At 37.8% G+C, this 23,587-nt stretch overlaps 1 pseudogene; it reads right to left on the bottom strand.

Annotated features, from left to right (window-relative positions):
* Nucleotides 1-492: 492 nt before the first annotated feature.
* Nucleotides 493-23,587, bottom strand: LOC106025121 (STARD3 N-terminal-like protein; annotated as a pseudogene).

Below are 23,587 nucleotides of genomic sequence, written 5' to 3'. Positions count from 1 at the left end.
CATTAATTTATATTCATTTATATATGTGTATGTTAGCTTTGGATTAGAGGAACAAAATGTAAGTTCACAACCTACTATCCGTATTGTTGAATTAGTGCTGGCCCTGCCAATGTAGAAAGAAATGGCTTCTTGGTTCTCCGTGATGCCAACTCACTCACTACGTGAGCATAGAAAGAAGAATCAGAACTCTTGTCCTGATGCTTCGTACCACAAAAGGAGCAGAAATGAATCTGAAGTTTATGGAGCCAAAATTATTTTGTAGAAAATTCATAAAATATCTATATTTAATAACTGAAATCAATTTGATAAAAATTCTCCCAAATGTGGCAACAGAGCTAGTAGTCATTAATGAGTTTTGAAAGTAAATATTCTAAGCTAAGAAAAATAAAAAGAAATTTCATCAATTTGATCAATCATTCCACAAAGAGAAGCTAAATTGTCTTTCAATTCTTATTAAAGAAAACAATATATTTAGATTAATATTATGGAAAGAAGCTATAAAGAGGCCTGCAGCTTAAGCTATAATTTAATATTGCTGATACTTTTGAATTTTTAATACTTATAATATTTTAAAATTTGTTGACACACTATTTAGTTTCTCATCCATATGATAATTATAGTATTTTAAATTATTTTTTTCTTAAATAGGGCATTCGAATTTATATTTACATCCTACCACTGACTTCACTTCTATATATATGCTCAACAAGAGAGCAACAGTATTTTAAAATATGATTAGCAGCTATAGTGAGATGAAGACAGATGATGGGTCATTAGAACGGGCAATGCAAAGTTATTGTTGATTTCATTAAGGATTGTATCAGAGGGTGGGCTTGACCAGAAGGCAGAAGAATGCAGTGGACAGTGAATGCCAGGTACTGTAGCCTGCCGGCTATTAACAAGTCCTGTGAACAGCTTGGCAGTGAGTTCTGGCAAGTAGATTAGGCAGCAGATGGAGGGGAATGTGAGGTCATGGCAGCTTTCTTTTTTGATAGAAGCAACTTTGTGTGCTGGTGGTTGTGTTCCAACAGGAAGCGGATATTTAGGGCCTATTCATAATTCAGGTTGTACAGGGCACCTTCAGGATGCTTCTCAATGATTCTTCTGGTGTTTCTAACCTTGCATAGATCCCCACCACCACCTCACAGTTGGATCAAGGTCTTTGGTAATGGGATAGTCATTTCCAAAATTAGGTTATAATAGACCATAGCCACTGCGAGCAGCAAACAATTGTCTTGTGTGTATCTCTCTCTCTTCCTGCTCTCATTGCTTACTTTGGGGGAAACAAGTTGTCATATTTTGAGCGGTCCTCTGGGAGGCCCACATGACAGATAACTGAGACCCAAGACCTTCGAAGAGAAACTGCATGAGCTTGAGTGGAGTCTTCAGGCCCAGCCCACCAGGGCTGTGTCCACAATCCCTGCTAGAAGATTGACTTTCAACTCGAGAGCATCCTTACCCAAATTTACTGCTTTCAACTGATGTGTTTCAGAATAACTTCTTATGCAACAACAGGTAAAAGAAAAGTCCTTAAGAAGACAAGTTATAGACGTAAGTTCTGTACAATGGAATGGTGATATAGTTACTGACTTGGGATGTTTGCGTAAGAGTGTTTGGACAAAGTAGTACCTTGAATGAAAGACATAAAATGAGTGACGCTAATGAAGAGGTATCTCATTGAAGACAAGAATTTAGGATGTGGAGGTAGAACGTGAAGCTCTGGAGGTGTGGTGGAGAAATGCATTGAAGTTAGCTAGGAGAGGCTGACTACTGGAGCTAAATCCAGGAGGAAAAGACTCAAGAGGAGTTCTTGAACAGAAAATACTTGCAGAAGTGTGGGATGATACTCATTATTTAACCGTCAGGGTAAGTAGGCTAAGGCTATTGTGGTGCTCTGAGCAAGTGGATTTCTAAGTCACAATAGAGACCAAAGCATAAGGAAAATATTTTATTACCTTAGCAATGGAAACTAAATCTTAATTTAATAGTTTGTTTTTGTTGTGCAAAAAATATCAAAAATAATACATAACCATGTACATATTGCTCACTTAAGAACTAGGAAAACAGACATAATTGAAACTATCTTCCTTTGAACTCCAAAATTTCTTTCCATTAGGTACAGTTTCTTCAGTCTTATGAGCTATCCCTTAAGCACCGCTTGTGATTTCTTGAGTTATATATCCACAAGTTATATCCACAATATATTCTCTGATCTCACATATTTTAAACTATGAAAATAACTTCGTATAATGTGTAGCAATCTGCAACTTGTCTGTACTACATTTATTATTCTTATTATGTTTGTAAATTTCTTTATGTTCCAGATAGCTCCAGTTCATTCATATCTTTTGATGTGTTGGTTTTATTTTTTTTTAATTGTACAAAGAGCATATATGCATGAGATAAAAAATACAAGAGAAGTGTAGAGTATTAAAAAAAAGAAATGCAAAAGAAATCTGAGACATGAAACAAAAAAATTTCCATTTTGTGAAATGAAATGAAAAGCTATTTTACTGACTACAAAAGTGTTTTTTCAATATATTAAAAAAGTCTTTTGATTCTGATACAGCACAAGACTTTCCTTCAATCATTCCTTGATGGGTGTGACTCAGTCTCACAGGACAGAGGAACGTTAAGACAGGCAGGCGACTGAGTGGTGTTCATATGGGACAGCGTCCATGTGGCATCTCTGTAGATCAATCCTTTATTAGCTCTCCCACCAAGTCACCACTTCAACTTTCCAGGAGACCCACCTCCATCTTTTCTCTCAGGGGGCTTTCAGTCAGGGCTTTTCCCCTTTACCAAGCAGAAGTCAGAGTTCTGAAAGTGCTTTCTCACCATCCTGTTTTCCCCCAGCTGCTTCTTCAGATCCTGCTTCAGTTTCAGGAGGGAATTAAAATTGATCATCTGAAAGACCCGCAGGAAAGGGCAGCCCTCTCCGACGCATCCTGAGCACTAAGGAGTCTGTTTCCCTCTTCTGCTTCTTTAGGTAACACTTTGAAATCTAGAAACCAAGTTTCAAGTCAGGCAAGGATGAATGAAATGATGGGCAGCACTTAGCCAAACATCCCCTGTGAGGAAAGCTTTGAGAGGACCACTTTCCCTAGTAGAAAGGCCCTGGTCACTGCTGTCATCAAGGCTTTTGCCCATGAGTGGCGCAGTCTGCGCACAGAATGTGCAAGGATCCGCACTTTAAAACGGGAAACTGCCAAGAGAAATATATTAAAATAAGAGCAGTAATCCTACCACACCACCTGTTTCTCCAATGTGTTCTCAGTGCTCCTCTTCACATGCAACTCTATTACCTGCAGTAATATTACAAATCAGAGGTCAAAGGTGACTAGCAAACAGAAGGTCCTCCTGATACGTCTTTCTTCTCCCTTCTCTTGTAGGACTCGGTCCTGGCTATGTGCCGCGTGGGGTTGATGGAATGGATACCATGCAGAGAAGTGCGGGAACTCTGGCTCATGGTTAGAGCATCTCTAAGTCTTCTAGAAAGGGGTGCATCCCAGAGGAGTGTTAAAGGAGCTTCTTCTAATTCGACCATCCCTAGAGAGGAGATCTCATCAGATGACTCGGGGCTGGCCACCTCAGCCTGGCCCGGAGATTGTGGCCCACCCAGGCACTGGGGGCCTCTGGTTTATTCATACTGACTGATGAATAGCGTTCCATTGTTAATACCTATCACAGTTCATTTGTGTGCTCTCCTGGTGATGAACATTTAAATTATTTACACATTTTCACATTATCATGTATGCTACATTGAACACTTCTAGTATTTATCTGGTTGCACAAGCACATTAATGAAATAGCTTCATCCTACTTATTGTATGCGTATCTCAGGCTTTCTGATACTTTGTTATTTCTCTCGAAAGTGGTTGTACCAGTTCATATTTCTTTCAATGACACTCTCTTACCAGACATTCTCTGGCTCCAGTGTTTTAAAAATCTTATGATTCTGAGATAGAGCTTCTGGGAAGATGGTGGAGTGGTTAGTGGAGACAAAGAGTCTCTCTGAGATTGGTGTCCAGACAGGGGAATATAGAATGTGAAAATGAGAAGAATGCAAGTGGGTCCTTAAGACCCAGGAAAAGTCTGAAGCAAGCATTGAAGCCCATAGGGGGAGCAGAAAGACTTCCAAAAAGAAGAAAGAGTACTTTCTCTCTGAGCGCAGACTTATCAAGTGGAAATGTAGCTCGTACCTGTAGATGCATGGTGACCACTGGTGACCTCAAGGCCTCCATGGAGAAACAGATCAGTGGGATGGAGCAGTGAATGCAGCAGACTGCAGTGATTGGTCAGTTAAATGACTGATGGGTTCAGATATGTTGCATGAGAGTGTGATTGGCTAGATGTCATCTTGGAGAGGGGACAGCTAAGCTCAGAACTCCATCTAGCAGCTCCTAATGTTATTGTCAAGTTCAAGCCGGCAATAGGCATATGGACTGCTGCAGGCTGAATGGTCACAGCCAGAAACCAGCCTGAACTTCTTGGGAAGTAAAGGTTCAAGCTCACTGGGATTACCCACCACTCCGCTGTACAGCTAGAGCTGGCATGGGGCATTAATCAACTTAGCTATGGTCTCTGTCTGTCCATATTGTCTGCCAGTGACAGCATGAACACACGTTGAAGTGGACTTTTTTCCCCCCTTATCTTTCTTTGTTTTTCTTTTTTTCCTCTTCTTTTTTTTGTTTTTTGTTATTGTTTTGATTTTCTTGTTTGTTCTTTTTCTATGAGTGCGAACATGGTTTCTAGATTTTTGTCACCACCGTTCTGTTATGTTCTCCTTTTTATTTCTTCCTTTTCTGTTTCCCTCCCGTTTGCTTCACAACATTTCCAGAGTTTGCATGATCTTCTTTTATCCTTCGGTCTTGCTTCTAAGCCTTGCTTCTAAGCTTCTAAGCATTTCTTTCCTTCTGCATATCGCAGAGCTGCCTTCTGGCCTCTTAGCTAGCCAGCTCACAGTACTCATGTAATTCCCACCATTCTCCCGTCACTTAACCTCTAGCCACTGCCTTATTTACAAATTAATGAAATCCGGGTTAGGTCCTGGGTCAAGGGCTTTGTTCTGTGAAGCATCGTGGACTCGGGTCCCCTTGGCTGTATGTAACTGTGCATATGTCTTAGTGTCTTTATTCTTTCTGTGGGTTGTACTGATGTACATCATTAACTCACTAGAATTCTAATACCTTTCCCATGGGATTACAAATAGAGAAGTCCATTTTGCCTTTTCTAAGGTGAGGCATAAGGGGATTGGATCCTCTAAAAGCAGTTTGGATTTAAAAAGTGGGGAAAGGCTAGGCACAGGAACAAGGGCAACGAAATGGTATCATTCCTTTTACAACAAATGAAGTGAAGGCAAGGTTTGTGCAAAAAAGAAGCAAAGAGTGATTAGATGAAAGGCAGAGAATATGAGAAGGAAGGAATTGCTTGAATTATGGATGTTATCTCAGTTTCCTTCAAATATGACCATTTAAATCTCATTCTAGTTTGCCTTTTTAAGTTACAAGTATCTCTTATTATACTCTCCTTTAGGGCAAATGGTCTTCTGGTATTAAAGAATCTAGAATTATAAAATGGGTAGGAATTTTTGACATTATTTCATTTTATATATGAAAAAACTAAAGTCAGAGAGAAGTCACAGTCTTGATGAACAGGATTTAATAAAATTACAGAAGAGAGAATACTGTGGGTCTCTACTCATTGGTCTGTGTTTATTGGCAGTAGTAATGTGATTGTTATCACAGATGAAAGCCACCCCTTTTGTGTTCTAAATATATAATATTTATTGGGCACATAGGTTTTGGATCAGAGAGGCATAAGATTGACCTTCTATTCAGTCAATGTGATCTTGACCAAGTTACTCAGTATATTAATCATTTCTCTGTTGCTGGGGCAAAATGTATGAGACATATCAGTTAAAGAAGGGCAAGTATTTTTCATGGCTTCAGAAGTTTTATTCCATGATTGGATGGATCCATTGATTTTAGGCCTATGGAGAAGCAAAATCACCACAGCAGATCGGCATGGTAGGAGAAAACTGCTCAGGACAAAACAGAAAAAAAGCCAGTCAAAACATGTACCCTTCAGAGGCAGGCACGTCTTCAGGTAACTTACTTCCTCCAATCTGGACCTGCTTCTTAAAAGCATAATGAGCTATGAACTCCTTGGTGGATTAGCCTACTGATAAGATTAGTGTCCCACGATCTTTTGAAGATCTGTACTTAGTCTTTTGAAGATCATTTTTCATCCATAAATGAATACTGGGCTCTGACCCTAAAAGATCGTATTCATCTCATTATGCAAAATGTGTTGCTAAAGTCTCAACAATTCTAGAATTTCTTAAATGTCCAAGCCCAAAGTTTATTCTGGGGCTCAAGACAACTCTAAGATGTCAATTTAACAAAACACATTACATACTCCAAAGGTATAGTAGTGTAAGGTAAACATTCCCATCCCCAAAAGAAAGAGTAAGGGGGAATACAAAGCAATTGGACAAAGCAAATATTGCACAAATATTAAATCCTGTAGCTCCATGACCATCAAATGAGGTAGACAGTGAGAAGACCTGCGTTCCAAAGGACTTGGCCAGCCCAGCCCCTATCATGTTGTTGGCTATAGCTCACATGACTGTTTCTCAGGCTGGCTTTACTCACTTATATCCTGTGACTTTCTTTGATGTGTTTTCCAAGTTACCAAGTACAGCATCTCCAAATTCCTAGGGTTGCCATTGTAGTTTAATACATCACTCTCTCACGGTCTCTAGCAGAAAGTCTGAACCTTTCATATATTTCCTGGCCTTCTAGGTCTTCCTTTGCAGTACGAATAGAGGCCTCTTTGATCCCACAACAATTGCATTCTGTACACCTGAAAAACCAAAAAAACCAGCATCACATAGATGATACAAAGATCTGTCACCAGTTCAGGCAGGAGCTGGGTCTACTTGGACCATAGCTGCAGTCACCTGTGAGTGCCTGGATGACTGAACTTAAAACATTTCCGTAGGCAACTCTAAATAAGCAGGGTACCCTAGAATCCACTTATGGAAGTATCTTTGAATATATGATAGGTAGGATCTGGCCAATTTCTATTTGGGTCAAAGTATCTTTCCTGTTATCCCAGTGCAAAGTATTGGGCTTCTTCTTTAATGGTACTACCTCTAGAGAAACACACTTTCTTTGAATCAAACTTTACTAGAGATTCTTTTCAGACCAAAATGCAAATTTTTCAAATCTTTCCATCCTAATCTAATTTTCTATAAATTCAGCCAAAAGTATCCAGAATTGTCTGTGCTTCAGTCTAAATGCTGTGCTGCCCTGAATTTCCTCAGATTGTTAGTCCATTATCTTTAAATTTAGCTTCACACAAAGTTGTAGTACATGAACAAAATGTAGGCATAGTCTTTGCCAGAGTGTAATATGAACAAATTTTAGTCCAGTTTCCAAGAATCTTCCTTCTCATCTGCAACCTGATAAGCACAGTTTGCTGCCTGAATTCCAGGCAGTATTCTGGTCTTCTGAGACCCTACCAGACTCATCCATCAAGACCTCTTTATCCTATTCTAGGGTTTCAATGGTCCATATCTCCAAATGTTTCCAAATTTCTCCTGCAAACCTGTCCCAGAGGCTTTTTAACCAGAGTCAGGGATAGTGCTGTCAGTACAAATATCTGTATTAATCACCTTTCAGTTGCTGGAATAAAATATGTGACTCGTACAACTTAAAGAAGACAGGGATTATTTTGGCTCATGGTTGGTTGACCCTTTACTCTTTGGATTAGTCCACTGATGACTTAGTACTCTAATGTCCAGTCAGCTTTCCTAAGCCTTGCTTCTGAACATACAAGCTATCTGAGGAACACTTTTGTCAGGGGAGCAGGCTTGAGTTGCTAGAGTAACTTGTGCCATCATTTCCAATTATTTCTATCTTGTCTGTTGCCTGTGACTTGAAGCATCATGTAACTAACTGGAGGAGCACATGTCCCCAACCTCTTGTCCTTACTATTGGATAATTGAAGCAATCTAACCAATAAGAAGTTAGCAAACAAAATAAATCGTGCTCAGTCAGAAACGTTGAGAGTCTTAAATGCCTTAATGTTGATTTTTTTCTGGACAGAAGAATTACATATCCTAAAGGGATACTATTCCTTCAGCCTAGATTCTCATGAAAAAATATAAGCAATAGAACTACTTTTGATATGCTGCTTTCACAGATGGCATGAAACATAAAAGAAAAATGAGCTTTTTCTTCTTTTTTTTTTGGTGGTAAACCACTGAGGTTTGGAGGTTGCCACCAAATCAAAGCTGATTAATACAGTTACTGACTGACTATGATGGTGTTAGGAAAATGTATCCAACACTTTTGTCAGTAGCATATAGTACACACTGGAAAAATGTAACGTTACAATTATTTGACTTGAAAATATCAGATCAAATAAAATGTGATCAACCAAACAACACATAGGAAAAGAAAATTAAAGAGGCAAAATAATATCAAGTAATAAACAGAACAGGAAAAAAAAAAGGGAAGACAGTAAAAATGTACAAGTGCTTTAGAGACAAAATATAAATCCCTTAAAATGTATTATTAAAAGAAAATTTCAAATTGAGGAATTTCTATTGAGAATAACATTAAAACCTGCCAATATAAGCAGTAAATCATTTTGTGTACATTTTTTACTTGCAATATTCCAAACATTACATTTTTAGTGATGATTTAAAAAATTTTAAATGTTTAATATAAAATGGTTATTCAAGATTAGTTACTCCCATTTATTGATTTTAAACAAAGCAAAATATGCATACAAAAAATTTATACATGTGTAAGTACATATCCTGGAAAAACTTTGAATAGAATATTTTGCCTTGTATTTATCTTTTGTATTATTTGTTTGAATATGGATGGCCACTCTGCGTAACACTATCGGAGAAGTTAACAAGTGAGGTCTCCCAGCTTAGTTAAAAGCAGAATTACTCTCCTCATAGACCTCTTACTTTGGTCTCCTCCTCCTACCTCACAGAAAAAGTTCACATGCATAAGAAAAAGGGAAAAAGGTTCTTATTCTTCTAATAGAACACAACAAATGATATAGAAAAAATATACACAAACTATTTTTTGGTCAAGTTTTCTAATCCGTGTTTATTTGCAGGGTGACTACATAAGGTCCTACCATAATCATTACTAGTATTATTATTTATTCTTAAAACTGTCTAGATTATGCAGATAGACTCGTACTCACTATGTGCCAGTTTTAGTATCATTTATTACTGTTTATATAATAAACAAGATATAGTTACAGAGATTTCAGCAAGAAAATTTTACTTTTCTTTATAGTAGTATATGATAGAATCTTTGGGGATTCAGAGAGAAAAATGTTTAGTTCACAGAATGAGCCCTCACTTGACTTGTAATCTAGATTCATTACTGCTTTAGTGATATGCAAGGCAGAGGAAACCCATACTTCTAGTAACTTTGTAATGTTCTACTAAAACTTGGATATTGGGCTGGGGATTTAGCTCAGCGGCATAAGCGCCTACCTTGCAAGTGTGCAGTCGTGAGTTTGATCCCTGATACTAAAAAGAAAAAGAAAGTTGGATATTATAGCCTCCTGATCATTTTTGACTGTTATATACTGCTTTAAACATTTTAAATGCACTGTAACTTTTAATGATGATTTTAACCAGTTATGAGACAGTGTTATTCTTATATTTAGAGCACTGAGCATTGTCTTTTCTTTTTTTGAAAACTCTTTGTATAGATTCAACAAGATCAAAATGCCTCAAGTCAGTGATGTGCATACCATGTTATTTGAGGAAAATAACATTTCTTCAAAACTTGTTGTTGGGCTTTTTTACAATGGGATATACCAGCTAGCATTATTTCCTTTGTATGATTTTCTTAGAATATCTTCCTTCAGAAATAAACTGAAGAAAAATGAACAAGAGAATTTTGTCCTCAAATTCCACTTCTTTTAACTTGGATGAACCCCCAGAAACTCCAACTTCACCTGTGGACATGTGGCATCCATGAAATTTTTCTTGTTTTCCTGGAAATGAATGGTTTGTACTACTCAATAAATTCTTATTATAATGAAATAAATCTTCTATTAATTACTTATCGATTAGAAATGTGCAATAGAAGTCGCGATGAGAATCTCAGTTTTCATTTTCTACTGTGCCTAACACTCGAGGCATAAATAAGTACACATGAGGCATGATTATTTTGTTCTTGATGCTGCACCAATCACTTTTAGAGTAGTTTAGAATACTGTTTGTATTACATTAAGTAGGTAAGGCTGGTCCTTTTTCAATATGATTTTGAAAATGCATAGAACAGCACACATAAAATGATTGGCAAGGCAAGCTATTGGCATTGTTAAAATGCTCCAGTAAGGCTGAATTAGCCATCTTGGTTTTTGGGGAACATAGAAAGAGAAGTATCTTTCCAAGTGGTATCAATTCAAAGGAGCATGGGAGCGAGATGGAAATGCTGCTATCATGAGAGAAGCGTTTTCAAATTTAGGAAGATCAGATAAAAGACAACAACCAGCTACTGACAGCAAGACAATTTCACAAAAGTAGTTAGTCCTCAAGAATAATGATATTGAACAAGCTGCCCACAAAACTCCAGTTCTTGCCTAGTAACTCTCTGGCTGTAAATTACTCTGGACTCTGGCTAGTGCTCTAGGCAATCCTTTAAAATCAAGCAACCCCAACAATAAAGGGTGTCATTACATCAGCACTGCTGTCATATGCTCAGTGAGTACAAAATAAATGCTGCTCCTGAAAGAGTTAATTCTGCCTTTCTTCTTACACCTAATTAACACTAGGAAAGCTTTGAGCAAAAGGGGAAACAGGACTCTTGGGACTAGGTAATATCACTGACTCCAAGTAAACTCAAAGAATACCTGTCAGCCAGCTATTAGGCAGACCAAAGAGGATTTGCGATCTGATCTGTGACATTTCTGTGGGTAAATAGATGTGAATGTAGGAAAAATTTGCTTCAAATTTCCTATTTTTAGAGGGTTGTTGAATCTAATGCACAGACTGAGAAATAATTTAACAAATATTTGCTTTTGCTTTTAGTAAAATCTCACACATTTAGACAAAAAAGTAAGATGAACTTTCAATTAAATCATATCTTTGAAAGAGTGATGAAGACTTGGAACAAAGGAACAGAATGTTGCTTTGAAGGATTTAAAGAATAATTACTTACAGTTAAAGTGTCAGATGGTTCTTTGTTGCTTGCGTATAAGAGGAAGAATTATTCTCAGTTATACAGAAAAGGAGACCACCTGTTTCACGCCGTTCCTGAAAGCACAGTTAAGTCAGTGGGTTGACTTTTCAGCAAACTGCCATTTTTGTCTCTCCTGCTGCATTTCCTGTTTCTGATCAGCGTATGAGCCTCTTGCCATGTATAGCAGTCCAGCTACACTCTGACCATGTGTAAGGGATATTCTGTAAAGAATTTTCTCATTTGTTAAATTTGGAAAAGCTGAAGTCTTCCTCAGACTTTCAGTATATAAATTAACAAATAACAATGCTGAAACGATTCTTTGGTGTGTCACAGTTTTCATCGTTTGGGAAGAAGGTGCTGTGGTTCATGTAACTTTCTCTTATGTTTCTCAGAACAGAGTGAAAGGCAGCTCCAGACTGTGAGTCTCTGACTGAAAATAATGATTTCATAGTATCAGAAAGGAATATGTGAAAGCAAACAAAGATGTAAAACACAATACTTCCTGACAGTTTATTCCATAAACTTTCAGATTCTTTCTTCCATACCAAAGAACTATCAACTTCAACTTGGTGAATTAAATGAGAATTTTGAATTGATGACTATGTCACAAGGCAGATTCAAAGAGGTAGAGATTTTCTACACAAAGGTTTAGTCATTTTAGTAGCAACACTGCAAGGTGGCCCCCAGTAATTTTCACCTCCTGATACTCATGCTCTCATAATATAGCCCCCCAGGGAAAAACAAGGCTTCTTAGCAGAATGCTATTCATGGGCTCGTGGATGCTTTCTGAGAGTAGGTCATAAAAGGACTCAGAGCTTCTAATTTGTTGTGCTGGGAAACCAACTCCATGTCAAGAACCTTAAGCACTGTGTGGAGAAGCCTAGCAACAACCTGAGACCTCCCTCAAACTCAGTCTAAACTTCAAAAGATTACAGCTCAGACAAAGTCTATCTTCACAAAAGCTACCTCCCCAACCTCACCAGCTAGAGGAACTCAGTTAAGATAATTCAAATTCCTGATCTTCACAAACCATGAGACAGTAACTACTACTATTGTGCTTTGATGTTTTTTTCCAAAGTTTTGATTGTTACCTAATAACTGTACATATTTATGGAGTGCAAATAAATGTTTTAATATTGTATACATTACACAATGATCAATCAGGGTTAGTATACCCATGACTGTAAACATTTGTCAATTCTTTGAAACTGTATTTTGTGGTGATTCATTATGCTGCAGTAAAAACAATAGTAATCATACAAGAGTACCCACCTCCTAGACCTCTCCGCTTAAATCCATTCACTGGTCATAGCACTTGAGAAGAAGGGGACTCAGAGATATGCAAGCACAAGGGGAACTTGTGACTTTTGTTCATCTTTACCCTCACATTCTCAGTAAGCCTCCGAGTGTACACCGATTCAATCCTAGTTTTTGGGATGGATGAACACATAAGCAAGATAAATATTTTCAAAGAGTGAAAATTAGTGAGATCAAATTTATAAATCTCAAATTTCCATTTAAAAATAGCTTATGAGAGGGGAATAGAGGCTATTACTGAATTCTTAGTTTTTATAAAATGTAAGTAATATTTTACTGCCAGGTATTTCTAATGGATGCAGCGTAGGTCAAAGCTCTCCAGTGACATATGCTCTCCCCACTCCCCGAAATGGCCTGACTTCCTTTCTCCAGGCAAAACGCCCCTGTCCTTTGGGCCTCAGCAGTGGTGGCAGCTTCGTGGGAGCATTTCCCAAGTCTCTTGTTAGGCTTGGTATCACAGCACATTTGGTATAAGGCCACATTCAACTTTCTTTTCCAAAATAGCTTTATTATGTTTACATAAAACAATATATATTTATTGAAGTGGAAAACAATATCACAATGACTATCATTTCCTTCCTGTTACAAATGTATTTTAAGGAGTGATGAACAGATATGAATCTTTACACCAGTAGATCTGTAAGTGGAAGGGACAGCTATAAGTTCCTGTGAAATTTGTGTTAAAAACCCCACTGTATATATCCCTAATAATGAAAAACTTTAAGACCACGATTCACATTTATTATGATACTGTAGATTGAACCTAGGATGTAACCTAGCACTGAGTACATCTCCAAATCTTTTATTTTTATTTTGAGATAAGGTTTCACTGAGTTTCCCAGATGGCCTTGAACTTGCAATCTTTCTGCCTCAGCCTCTGGAAAAATCATGATTACAAATGTGTGCCACAGCATCAAGCAAGATTCATCTCTGTGAGTTTACAATTATTTCTTTTATCCCTAGAATATTTATTTCAAAAACACATATTTTAACTGAACTTTAGGGAAATCACTAAACTTGAAATATAAGTAACATATCTGCTTCTAAATCTGAAGTGAATGCAAGAACAAAATATGAACAGGAATGAACATTTTCCTATGTGTGTAGTGGTAGTTACAGGGCTTGTTTTTCTATCACTTAAAGACGTTTAGGTCTGCAAACGTACATTGAACATACTTAGTAAATATGAGCTCCTGTGCTAGGCTCAGATTGTAAGGAAAAGAATGAAAACTCTCTTACCCTCAAAGAATTTACAGTTTAAATACAGAAAAGTATCAACCAAGGCCACATAATCTTGATTATTATTACTACCACAGTATTATTATTTCGTGTCACTAGGGACAGAAGCCAAGGCCTTTGTACTGAAGTGTATCCCAAACCCTTATTTTACTTTTTTATTTTGAGACAGTAAATTGCCCAAGCTGAGCTTGGAATTGTGATTTGTCTGTTTCTGTCTCTCAGTGTGCTAGGATTACAGATGTGCGCCATCATACTTGACTGACAAATCTTTATTGTAGAGATGTTTTCAAAGCTGACACATTCTCGAAGATACATGTCAAGGCAAAGAGGATGCATTTGCTTAAAAAATGCTCAGAATAATTTCCAACTAATTAACAAGAGCAAGACATTGTCAACTCAGACACCATTAGACTATCAGAAAATTTTAACTTATTCACTAGACAGTTGTAAAAACTTTCTTAAACTCTTTTAGGTATTTAGGTGACAATTCAGTATAATAAGCATGAAAGTTAAATTGGATAGCAAGAATTAGTCCAGCCAAGCCTGATCTTGTCTAAATGGCCTGACACTGACCCATCCTTGTTGTGTTTCTAAGAAAGTCACACAGTTTGGCAGCTCTGCACTTTCAGATCTGAATCGATTTTATCAATAGTCTACATGTTTGGCTTGAATAAGTATTTCTTTTTTATCTGGAGCATTCCTAGAGTACCCCATTATGATATAGAGTGGAAAGCTGGAAAGTAAGCTCGCCACAGTACTGTTCTTTTTCTTTCTGGACAAGGTCAGAAGTGAACTGAGAAAATGATAAAGCAGGAAGCATGAAATACTTATTTTCCGCAGAAGCACTGGGTGAGAGACACGGAAGACAGGATAGCTGATAAAAAAAAAGGCACTGATAATTCCTCAGTTTAGTCTAACATTGACTTTTACAATAAATCGACTATCAGGACTACAATTTTTTTTTAAAAGATTCAAGATTTTTTTCAAAAGTAATTATATGTAATTCAAAAACATTTCCAATTAGTCTGAGGAAATGCATAAATACATCTAAGGAGTATCTAAGGAGAAAGACAACAGGGGTTCACCTATTTCTTACTTATGAGATTGTTTAAAAGAGTAAAATAAACAAATCCTATATTTGCCATTGAACATAGCTGATAATAATCATTCTCAAATGGATTTTTTGTACCCCAAATTTATGACCTCAGTTTGTCATAAGCCTCAGTATGTAAATAAGAGCAAATTTCAGGAGAAGCCTCAAAAAGAGTGATCCGGCATTATTTACACAGGTGTTAACGGATGTGCACATTATTTCCAGTCTCTCACCTAGGTTAAATTTAATATATAAAAGATGGTAATTGAATAAATAGCTTATCAGGACAAAACTAGCTTGTTAGGTAGAAAACAGTACATGAATTCTGATCACTAAAGGGGAAAGTACATCAAACGGATTGGAATTTATGCAATTACAAATCACTGTAGATCTGAAATGTACTACTTACACGATTTATTCAATGACTATTATCATCGTGGTCATTTAGGCCACAAAACACAGACACCGAAAGAAGTGAAACCATTCTATATTACTGATGAAATTTACAGTAATAAAACTATAAATTTCTTTTTAAATACGAAAGCAATCCTACAAAGGAAATTTATAGCAGTGAACTCTGGTATCAGAAAAAATACAACAAGTTTAAATAAAAAATCTAATATAGAACCTCAAGCCTCTAGATAAAGAAGAGCAAGTCACACCCAAAGCTTATATATGGGAGGATATCATAAAGATCAGAATAGAAACTCATGCCATGGAGACAAAAAAAACAATACTAAGAATCAATTAATTGAGGAGTTGGTTCCTTGAAAGGCTAAATAAAACTGACAAAGCTTTAGCCAACCTTATCCAAAAAAGGAAAGAAATAATGTAAGTCCATGTAATTAGGAACAAAAAGAGTGAAATCACAATGGACCCTGAAGAAATCCAGAGGATCATCAACACCTACTTTGAGAATCTGTATTCTATTAAGCTGGAAACCACAGAAGATGTGGACAGATACTTCTATACTTACAAATTATAGCTGAATCAAGAAGATACAATAATTTTGAACAAACTGATATTAATTCAATTGAAGATGTAATTAAAATCTATCAACAAAAGCCCTCGCCCTGAGAGATACACTACATAATTCTACAAGAATGTTACAGAATAAGTAATTCCACTACTTCTCAAACTCTAATGAAATAAAAAGGAAAGCAATACTCCCAAATTCAATCCTGGAAGCAAGCATTACCCAGAAACAAAAACCAGAGAAGGGTCCAATCAAAAAAGAGAATTATAGGCCAATCTTCCTAAAGAACATAGATGTAAAAATGCTTACTAAAATACTGGCAAACAGAATGCAATAAATCATCAAGCAGATTATACACCATGGCCAAGTAGAATTCATCCCAGGAATGCAGGGATGGTTCAACATATACAAGTTAATAAATGTAGCACATCATATGAACAGAGCCAAGGACAAAAACTATATGACTGTCTCAACAGATGCAGAAAAAGCATCTAACAAAGTCCAATATTCATTCATGATAAAAATCCTACAAAAAATTGGAATAGATGGTCTTTATCTCAATCTTATAAAAGCTATCTGTGACAGTTCAACAGACAACATCATACTGCATGGTCAAAATTTGAAAGTTTTCACTGTAAAATTGAGACAAGACAAGGATGTCCATTATCACCACTCTTATTCAATATAGTTCTGGAAGCATTAGGCAGAGCAATTGGATTAAAGAAAGAAATAAAAGGAATAAGAATAGGAAGGGAAGAAGTTATATTAATATTACTTGCAGATGACATGATACTTTACATAGAAGACCCCCAAAACTTCACCACTAGACTTCTAAATTTAATAACCAAAATCAGTAGTGTGGCTGTGTACAAATTCAGTAGCATTCTTGTACACAAGTAACAAACACATTGAGACAGAAATTAGGGAAATAAAACCTTTCACAATAGCATCTAAAAAGTAAAATTTTAGGAATTGGCCTAATTAAAGAAGTAAAAGACCTTTGCATTGAAAACTACAGTACTCTACAAAAGGAGATCAAAAACGATAGCAGAAAATGGGAAGATGCCCCTGGTTCATGGGGAGGAAAAACCAATATAGTAAAAATGACCATACTTCCAAAATTTCTACACATATTTAATGCCATCCTGATCAAAATTCCAATAACACATCTCACAGAATCATAGAAAACAACTTTATAATTCATTTGGAATCAGAAGAGACCCAGAGTAGCAAGAGCTGTTCTGGGCAACAAAGGCAAGGCAGGGGCATCACAATCCCTGACTTGATATTATACTACAAAACTACTGTGATAAAAACAGCATGGTACTGGCAGAAAGATGGATCCAAATATCAGTGGAACAGAGTAGAAGATGCAGATACAACTCCAAGCACATGCAACCACCTTCTGTTTGACAAAGGAGCTAAACACCTTCACTGAAAGAATGATAGCTTTTTAAATAAATGGTGCTGGAAAAACTGGCTTTCCACATGACAAAGATTAAAAGTAGATCCATATATTCTTTAATGAAATCTTTTTTATTTCACTAAAATAAAAATGGATCAAAAATCCAAACATTAAAACAGAAACACTAAATCTGCTGATCAAACTCTTGAAGATGTAGACAAAGACTTTATGAACAAAACAATGATTGAACAGGAACTATCACAAAGAATCAACAACTGTAATCCCATTTTATTAAAAAGCTTTTGCATAAGAAAAAAATACTAACAAAGTGAAGAGACAACTCAAAGTGTGGGAAAAAGTTTTTGCTGCTATTCTTCAGACAAATGATTAATATCTAGAAGAAATAAAGAACCCAAAACTATCAGATTCCCCAAGATTAAAGACACAATTGACCATTTTTTCTGTTTTGCTCTGTTTTTTAATTAAAAAAAGAATCAAAAGATGGGCATTTGAAATGACACTTTTGAGCTGAAGAAGAAGAAATAGCAGGTAAACATGAAAAATTTTTCAACATCACTGGTCATTTAAAAACTGCAATTAAAACAACACTAAGATCTATCTCACTCCAGAAGGAATGGCTGCTATCAGGAAACCCCCCAATAACAAATGCTGATGGGGCTGTGTGACAAAAGGAGCCCTTCTCCACTGTTGGTGGGAGTGTGATGTAGTGGGGTTGTACGCTGGTGCAACCGCTATGAAAGTCAGTGTGGAGATCTTCAGAAAACGAAAACTGGAGCTTTCATTTGACTTAGCTATTTCTCTTTTTGGTATTTTGCCTCCCCCCCAAATTAAAAGCACCATATCACAGTGATATATGGAACCCCATGTTTACAGTAGGACAATGGTAATAGCTAAATCTTGGAAAAAGCCCAAATGTCTATCAACCAATGAATAGAAAAAGAAGATATGTTTTTTGTTTTTTTTTAAAGCAGTAAAGTACTACTCTGCTATAGAAAAAGAGAAAGTTAGCTGAGACATTTCTAGCTAAATGGATGTACTTGAGACCATAATCTGAAGTGAAATAAATCAGACACGTGTATTTAAATATCACATGGTTTTTCTCGTGTGAGAAATTCACAGGGTAGGTAAGTACCAGAATGTATAACAGATATTGGGAAATGGAAAGAAAATGTTCAGACTAGAAAGAGAGCAAGGGAGGAGGGAGGGAAAGGAAGAAAAGGACAAGAAAAAAAGAGAGAATAAAAAGAAAAAAATGGAAGCAAAGCCTTTTTAAATAAGGTCCAATATATATCGTGTACAGATATATATCATGATATCAATATATATCATGTACAGATACAAATTTCCTACAATGAATGTGATCATTATGTATATCTAAAATGTACCAATAAAAAGGAAAAACGATCTTTGTATTAAAAGATTAGTCCCTATTTAAAGAATAATATTCAAAATAGAAATTAAAAACCTCATATTTCTGCTTATTAAGTACCTAAATTTTGACTACTGAATTTCTTTTCTGTATTGAATCATACATACAAAAAGCAGCTAGAATTCTGCACCACAGACAGACACAGCAGAATTTTAGTTTCAGAAGGAACAGTAATTGTCATGCTGCCCAAACATGTTATATCACAGATAAGGCACAAGAGGTTAAGTGAACATCCAAAGAAAAGGACAAATCCAGGGCTAGCATCTAGGGCTTTTCCCATTATCCCAGGCTTGATCTAGGGTCAGCAGTATCTAAGTCTTTGCACATACAGCTCTCTAGTTCTATCAATGAAGCTAGATAAAGTTACAGCACTTTCATTCATATCAATGAAGTCACAATATTTCGGCTTCCAAAGTTTTGTTGACCAGCACACTACTGAAATACTGCTTAATTACAGGAAGTGGGGAGACTTTAGAAACGAATAACTAACCGCTGAGGTGAAGAAAAACAGGCAAGGTTATCTGAGTTGGCTGAACTTTCATCAGTCACCAAATAAAACCTGACAAACTTTTCTTCTCCAAATCGAGCTTTCTTTGAGAGATACTAAATGTGAAGTTGCTTAATCCCAAGGAGGAACTGTTTGGTAGTGGCAGAAACATTAAAAGAGAGGTGGAAATTACGTTAGCAAGGACTCAACTCCAGATGACCGGATATATCATATTTCAAGCTACTCAGTTTGGCTGAGCCAGGTGCAGAATGTTAGTCAGCTCTCTTTAGCTAACCTTGTCCTAAGTCCTGTGGTGAGCTGGATGAACTTTCAAACATTAAGCAGTAGAATTACATACCGGGGGGCTTTTCCCAAATACCCCCAGTCTCAATTAAGGAGCTGTATTTAGTTTGGGTTTCCTCAAATGGTGCTCTTGTTAACACTCATCAAACACAGGAAAAATAAAACAGCAATTTAACTGTGCCCACAGTGTGAAAGGCTTGTGCAAATAATCAGCACATTTCTAACTAGTTAGTAATAGGCAGAGTGCAAAAAACAAATGACCAGATTTATACCATCGGGCAGGTCTGAGAGCAACATTACAGCTGAAATATATTCATTTACAATTTAAAGCAAGCCTTTCAGTGAAGAATTGTTTACATAATAGTGAAGAGCGCTTGTGCTGCACAATTGGGATCCATTTACAATGTGTTAACCAAATAATGCATGTTTACAAAAGATTTAGAGTTTGTTTTTGGAGAAAGGAATCATGGTGCCCAGGCCAACAAAAGCAGAGCAGTGTGTACAGTTAGTAAATCTTTTCTTAGCTGCAAAATTAGTGTCAAGTTGCTTGAGCCCCATAAACCATGTCAGTGTAAGTCACTCATTAAGTTGATGTGTGAAGGTAGTATTCTTAAACAGCAGGTTGCTCCATTCTGATTTTTTTTTTAATCAGCCTAATAATGAGCTGAGGGTAGAGTTGCTTAACCAGGCCAAGGAAAAAAGGAAGCAGAATCATCTTAAAACGGCCATCCTGGATTTAATAGCCTACAACAAAACCCTAAGCAGGTCAACTTCATGGTTCAGCAATTCCTAAAAGCCTTGTCTACTTCGCCCAAGCTTATCGGTGACGGCTGGTGCATAAGAGCTCCCAATGAGGACTGATTTACAGCACAGAAGGGCTTTGCGATGACAAAGGAGGGCCAGACTCCTCCAGTGTTTCCTGTATTTTTAAGATCCCAGAAGATGATGTGGTTCTGTGATAGGCATCTCTTACACTTTACCACTGACATAAACGGGTCACAGTGCCTGCACAAGCTTACGCAGGAGTCAGGAGCAGCCCCCCTCTCTCTTTTTTTCTAGGTCAGAGTCAGATTTTATCTAGCCAGGCTATCTAATTGAATGCACACCATGTGCTAGGACCCAAACAGTATTAAAAATGGAACAGAAGGGGCCAGTTTTGTCTCAGGCTGTATTACAGACATCACTTCAGCACAAACTGAGTTCTATCCTTACAGTGACAAAAGTCTGCCTTTTGGGGGAGGAGAGAATGTTGGAAGTGTTAAAAATAAAACACAACACACACACACACACACACACACACACATCTACATGCAAAGATGTATCTATGGTGAAGCATTATGTAGGCTAAATAGGCAAACTCAGGTGAGTTCCAGTCTCCTGGCAGCCTGATTTAAAGCAGGGCTACGCAAACCAGAGCGCTGTCCAGATCTCGGGAAAGTGAATTATATGTAATAACACTTACAGTTTCCTAGTACTATTAGATTTGCCTTCTTACATAAATGCTTAAGTTATGATAAAAAACAGGGCCCTGTCAGTTCCTTTCAGTCTCAGCACATTTGCTATTAGCATAAGAAATGCTGCTTATGGCAGAGCTAGTCGGGCTTGAAATTTCTGAATTAATGGATTTGATTTCCTCTTGAGACAAACCATCAGCCTTGCAGTAATGGAAATAGATATAGTTGGTAAAACAAATAAAAAGCTGGCATGCAGATAAAATGGGTTTCAGTTTAAAATAGTAATGTTGTAATTGAAGTGAACAATTACAGGGTTGCTCCTAGGCACAAAAGAAATACCATGAAAATGAAGTCATGTTTTTGTTAAGTATAGTCATTTCGTGAAAATGTAGAGCTGCAGATGTCATTGTCTGCCAAAGGGAAAACTATACTTACTCTTCCATACAAAGATCATTTAATAACATTTGGCTAATTTTAATAATAATTGCTAATATTAACCCTATACTGCACCGGGAGTTGGAAGACAAAGGCTCTCCCCCACCCCCCTGCTCGTCTCTTGCTTTGGGACCCTGCCAAGGCCAGCAGGATCTGGTAAAGAGCTATTGGCAATGAACCCAGCAGTCCCCACCCCACCCCGCACCAGCCGCCCTTTTTTTTTTTTTTTTTTTAATGTCTTATTTCTCTGTCTTTGTCAAGCATCTGTTATCAGAAATGGAGCTTGTTAGCCGGCAATTGAAGGTACAGGCGGGAGTAAGAATAAAAAAGGACTGCAAAGTAGGAACCCCAGGACAGGAAAGCAGTCTCCGGAACGTTGGTTCCCATCTGATCCTCTTTGCAGTGGTTGTTTTTTTTTTTTTTTTTTTTTTTTTTTGTCTGTTTCAACTTGTCTGTGAACCACATGAAAGTCAGAACAGAAACTTCCATTTTTAGAACTTGCACTCTTTTCATGTTCGTATACACATCAACTGAGGCAGCCAAGGCCACAGGATGTCACCAGAAACATAAGCGTCTCATCGACTGTGAAAAGGCAGGGACACAAATGCAGGGAACCGAATGCTCAGCTGGGCCCCGGCCCTCCCCTTGGCCCTCCCTCTTCTGCCTTTTTATTGCATCGTGCTTCCTCCTCAGGTTGTAGTAATTAAAACAATATTGGAGCTCTGTGAAACTCATTTGGAAATACACAGGCTTTGTTCCCTGCGAGGCTGCCTGGCGCACACAGCCTGTTTGTCTGGTTTGGCGTCTTTATCCAAGGGTAGTGCTTTTCCCCACTGGGGCTGAAATCTTCTGTTGCTATTGCTGTTGATGCTGTTTGGGTAACACAACAAGCAGCACAGAGGAATGAGAAAATGGAAGTCCCCCCCCACCCCACCCCCACCCCCGCAAAGGACTGAGCTGTGACTTTTCAAGAGAAAAGGTTAAATCCATCCAAGTGTCTCACAGTGAGCCTGGAGCAGGAGGACCTCTCCTTGTTCACACGGCCAGCTGGAGGCATCTATTTCCTGAGGTGGCCTACCTGTGCAGGCACAGGCCACCTCCAGTCTGCCAGGCTCAGGCGACTTCTGTCCCCCTGCCCGAGTGCAGCTCCTGCCCGCATGGAACAGATGCACCGGGAGCAGAGCCGCAGCCAGAGTGCGGGGGAAGCCGCCTGTCTACATATGTCACTTCAGAGCCTCGCACAGAGATTTTACTGCTTTCTTCACACTCTCACACTTACATAAATACACCCACACGGTCCGGGCAAGCTCCCCACACTCCCAAACGTTTCTCTTCCATTAGGAGACATTTTAAGACAAATTAGCACCCTCCCCAAAAGCCTATTGGCCTAAATGTGTTTATTACTTTGTTTGCTGTTTTAAAAACTCCTCCTAATGGCTTACAAGAAGACCAGGGTGCTCCTGTAGAATAAGGCACATGCTTGTCTGATGAGGAATGCACACATCTGACAAAGACTAAACTATTCTTTTCTTTTATTTTTTTTTCTGCTTTTCGCCCTTTTGACACAGTGCTAGTGACACATAAATGTACTTTTTTCTTTTGACAGAGTAATAAAAATCTCATTATCTCTGAATAGGCAGCAATTTCGTTATCTAATCTTTTTACCAAAAGGTTAGTTAATTAATCAGAAACAAATCCTGATTATTATTTCAATAGAATTAGAAAGACAAATCACTGGCGTGTGGCCACCCCAGCCGGCCTGCGGTTTCACCTGCTCAGTGCCATGCAGGCCCCGTAGCTGTCGGGCACCTCCGAGTGCACAATCTTGAAGAGGCAGCCAGCAGATGGGTGCTGGAGCGGCCAGCCTGCCTCTGCACTAATGCCTGTGATCCCATTACCTCACTGAATCGGTTACCAGGGTAACTGTTAAATTGCTGTGAAAGGCATGGTAATAAAGTAACCTGTCACATTGGCAATAAAAGGAGCAGAATTTTCCTGTTCACTGAACTTTGCAGCTCATCAATACTCACTTGATGGAGAAATTCACCACGACTCCAGGGTCAGCCACAGGAATCTTTCCATAAGGCTTCTAAAATGCAAAGGAAAGTTCGTGTAAACACAGGGAAGGGAACTGGACGCTGCATTCTCAGCTGCGTGGAGCTAATGAGCCTCTCTGGTCTGTGGGAGGGTTATG

Source organism: Cavia porcellus, unplaced genomic scaffold (assembly GCF_034190915.1).
Source record: "Cavia porcellus strain 051 isolate PalLab524CR breed Dunkin Hartley unplaced genomic scaffold, mCavPor4.1 scaffold_21, whole genome shotgun sequence".
Taxonomy (NCBI): domain Eukaryota; kingdom Metazoa; phylum Chordata; class Mammalia; order Rodentia; family Caviidae; genus Cavia; species Cavia porcellus.
The sequence above is the reverse complement of the archived record's forward strand: the minus strand, read 5'-3'. Positions and strand labels throughout refer to the sequence as shown.